The sequence below is a fragment of the Saimiri boliviensis genome, chromosome 2 (genome assembly GCF_048565385.1).
Source record: "Saimiri boliviensis isolate mSaiBol1 chromosome 2, mSaiBol1.pri, whole genome shotgun sequence".
Taxonomy (NCBI): domain Eukaryota; kingdom Metazoa; phylum Chordata; class Mammalia; order Primates; family Cebidae; genus Saimiri; species Saimiri boliviensis.
Window position 1 is genome coordinate 235,913,724 of NC_133450.1, and position 4,351 is coordinate 235,918,074.

Sequence of the window (4,351 nt, forward strand, 5' to 3'; positions counted from 1 at the left end):
CCAGCAGATAATTTTTTTTGCTGAGCAGAAGCTCTTTAGTTTGATTACGTCCCCTTTGTCAGTTTTTGGTTCTCTTGCCATTGCTTTTGGGGACTTAACCATAAATTCTTTGTCAGACAGTATTCCCTAGGTTAAGAAGGGTATTTTTAGATTTTCTTCTAGGATTTTTATAGTTTGAGATCTTACATCCAAATCTTTAATCCATATGGAGTTAATTTTTGTATACGGTGAAAGTTAACTTTGTATATTTTATATAGGGGTCCAGTTTGATAGGAATAGCATTGAATCTGTAGATTGCTTTGGGCAGTGTGGCCATTTAAATGATATTAATTCTTCCAATCCACAAGCATGAGCATGGACTATTTTCCCACTTGTTTGTATCACTGTAGTTTCTTTCTTCAGTGTTTTGTAGTTCTCCTTGCAGAGCTCTTTCACCTTCTTGGTTAGATGCTTTTTTCAGTATTTTCTGTGTGTGCCTATTGTAAATGGGATTGCATTTGGCTCTCAGCTTGAATGTTATTGGTTTATAGAAATGCTATTGATTTTTGTACATTGGTTTTGTATCCTAAAACTTTGCTTAAGTCATTTATCAGCTTTAGTAGCCTTTTGGTGGAGTCTAGGGTTTTCTAGGTATAGAATTATCTAATCCATGAAGAGACATCGTTTAACTTCTTTTTTTCCTACTTGGATGCCATTTCTTTCTCGCGCCTGATTGCTCTTGCTAGCACTTCACCCACGTGGAATAGGATCTGTCTTTTCATTAGATAGCTTAGGTCATGTGCACTTAATGGGGTTATTGCCGTGATTAGGTTTAAATCTATTGTGTACCATTTGCTTTCTATTTGTCCCAAGCTCTTTATTTCCATTTTCACTTTTTGTTGTCTTCTGGATAATTAGATGGATTCCCTCCTTTTTCAGCTTAATTTTGTTGTTGCCGTTGTTGTTGTTGTTATCGTTTAAGTGATTGCTGTGGAGTTTATAGTATCTGTCTTTAACCTATTAGTCTTTCTTCAAGTGACATTATACCACTGCATGTATTCTGTAGGAAGCATGAGATAGTATACTTCTGTTTCTCTCATCCATGACTTCATGCTATATTTGTCACACATTTTACTTATATATACATTATAAATCCCACATCGCCCTGCAATTTTTGTTTATACAATTACTTTTAAGGAAATTTAAATCAAAGGAAAAAAGTCTTAGAATTGCTATAAAGTTCTCTTACTCTTCGGTTCCTACATCCAGTTTCCCACCTGGGATCATTTTCCTTCTGCCTTAAAGACTTTTTTTTTTTTTTTTTTACCGTTTTTGGCAGTGCCATGCTGCTGGTCAGAACTGTCTTGCTTTTGTATGTCTGATAACGTGTATATTTCACCTTCCGTTTTGAAGGGTATTTTCTCTGGGCATGGAATTCTAGGTTGATGGTTTGGGTTTTGCTGTGCGCTTTGCAGGGGCAGCTCCTCCATGTTCTCTCTTGTATCCTTCGCAGTGAGAAACCTGCTCTGGTTCTGCACCTTTCCTTTGTATTGCTTCTCTGTCTGCTTTTAAGATTAGATTATGATGTGCCTTGACTCATTTTCTTCATTTTTCTTGTGTTCGGGGTTTATTGAGTTTTGTGGAGTGGTAGATTTATACTCTTCATTAAATTCGGATGTTTTTCAATCATAATTTGTTCAGCTCTTCTGTCCATCCCTCCCCACAACATCACAGGAGTGGAAGTCATGTATAGTTGTCCTTTAGCCCAGTGATGGTTTTTAGGTTGTTTTTTTTTTTAACCCAAATGTTAGTCTTTTTTCCTTTTTAGTCCTTCTTCCTCTAGCTTTCTGATCATAAGAAATACAATTATAGATCTTGCGTCCCCGCGTGTGTGTGCCTAATCTCAGCTGGTCCACCCGAGACCCCTTGAGCACCAACCCTAGTCCCTCGTGCGACCCCTTATCCGCTCCGACAAGATGAAAGAAACAATCATGAACCAGGAAAATCTCGCCACACTGCAGGCACACGTGTGCATTGGCGGGAAAGGAACTGCTCGCAGAAAGAAGAAGGTGTTTCCTAGAACAGCCATAGCAGATAATAAAAAAAACTTCTGTTCTCCTTAAAGAAGTTAGGAGTAAACAATATCTCTGGTATTGAAGAGGTGAATATGTTTACACACCAAGGAACAGTGATCCACTTTAACAACCCTGAAGTGCAGGCATCTCTGGCAGTGAACACTTTCACCGTTACAGGCCATGCTGAGACAAAGCAGCAGACAGAAGTGCCACCCAGCATCCTAAACCAGCTCGGGGCAGACAGTCTGACTAGTTTACGGAGACTGGCTGAAGCTGCGTCCAAAGCACGACTTGCTACTGGAGAGGAGGATGATGATGAAGTTCCAGCTCTTGTGGAGAATTCGGATGAGACTTCCAAGAATGAGGCAAACTGAATTGAGTCCGTTTCTGAAGATAAAACCTGAAGAAGTTACTGGGAGCTGCTATTTTATATTATGACTGTTTTTTAAGAAATTTTTGTTTATGGATCTGATAAAATCTAGATCCCTAATATTTTTAAGCCCAAGCCCCTTGGCCACTGCAGCTCTTTTCAGTTTTTTGCTTATACACAATTCATTCTTTGCAGCTAATTAAGCCGAAAAAGCCTGGGAATCAAGTTTGAAACCAAGGTTAATAAAGTTCTTTGCCTAGTAAAAAAAAAAAAAAAAAAAAAAGGAAAGAAAGAAATACAATTATAATAACTAATGCTCTTGTCTGCTGATTCCAACATCAACATCGGTTCTGAGTCAGATTCAGTTGATTGGTTATTCTCCTCATTCGGGGTTAAGTTTTCTATGTCTTCACAGGCATAGTGATTTTCTATTCGATGTCAAAAATTTCTACTTGACCTCATTGGATACTAGATTATTTCTGTATCCCTACAAATTTTTTTTTAACTTTTCTCTGGGAGGCAGTTAAGATTCTTAGAAATAGTTCAATGTTTCAGGACTTGTTTGAAGATTTGTTATTTGAGTCCAGAGCAGGCTGCAGTCTAGAACTAACTACCCCACCGCTGGGGGAAGGCCCTTCTGCGTACTGTCCCCGGTACCCTACAGATTCTGTCTTCTTCCAGCCTGGCTCATGGGAGCAGGCACTGTTCCTGGCCCTGTGTGAGTTCCCAGTACAGCTCCCTCTAATGCTTTGCATGGGGTCCTTCCCAGCCCTGGGTAGCTCCACATAAACATTCATTGATCGACACTCTACTGAATACTGCAGGGCCCCTCAGAAGATCTGTGGCTTCTCTCTCTGCACAGCCCTCTCTGCAGTGGTGCCGTGCCCTGGAAATACCAGCTGCCTTGGACTTACCAGATGCCCAACTCCCCTTCCTCAGCCCTGGCAGTGTGCCAGGTTCCAACATGTGAGCTGGAGTCTGGAAACTCTCTCCAGGCAGCCTGCTGGGAAACCACAGGACTACGCTCATTTGTTTCCTACCTCTCTCAGGGATCGCTGTCCTTCCCTGCCTCATGTCCAACATCATGAAAACTATTATTTTATATATATTTGTCTGATTTTTTAGTTGTTTCAAGTGGAAGGGTAAATATCATGTGTTGCCCTTTCTTGGCTAAAAGTGAAAGTTTTAGACAAGTACTCACTTTTAATAATCCTTTCCTAGCACATATATTCCAAAAGCACAGATGGAGTGTCTGCTTCAACTTCATACCTCCTGGAGTCTAATTCAATGCCTTGTACATCGGATGTGATCAGCAAATGCTGCTGATTGATTGAGAAGAAATGGTGTTTCGTTGTTGCAGGCAGGGGAAATGAAGAAGATGAACCATTTCCCAGCTTTTCCAGAAGTAGATCATTAAAATATGGTTTCTGAATATAAAACAGTACACGATTTTGTTTTCCAGCGCTTTTATTTAGATGTGAATGGATATAAACATTTTTTAAAAGGCAAGGGTTATCTGACCACTTTTTGGATTGTGCTGTAAGACTAGATGGATCAGATGACTATAATCACTATAATCTACTTCAACCTGGGAGTTTGTTTCTAAGGAAATGGGGTGTTGTATTTATAAGGAAAGTTGTATGTTTATCTGGCAAATATTGGGCATCCTCCTGGGCCTTGGGGCCCCATGCAGTGGCTCAGCAGGGAGCTCCAGCACTCCAGCCTGGACAGCCCTTCACTGATGGGTGGTCTGACCGTGTGGAGCCTGTCAGACACCCGGCCCAGGCAAAATGCACCATGGAGAAGAGCAGCCATGGAACAGCAATCATGGCAAGTGCAGAGAAGGAAAAATACAAATGACTAGGGGGAGTCTAGGCAGAGTCAGGGGAGGCTTCCAGCCAACACCCAGTGCACCAACATCCAATGC

General features: G+C 40.8%; 1 pseudogene; it reads left to right on the forward strand.

Moving 5' to 3' along the window:
- The first annotated feature begins 1,955 nt into the window (after positions 1–1,955).
- Positions 1,956–2,428, forward strand: LOC141583151 (transcription factor BTF3 pseudogene; annotated as a pseudogene).
- The last annotated feature ends 1,923 nt before the right edge of the window (positions 2,429–4,351 follow it).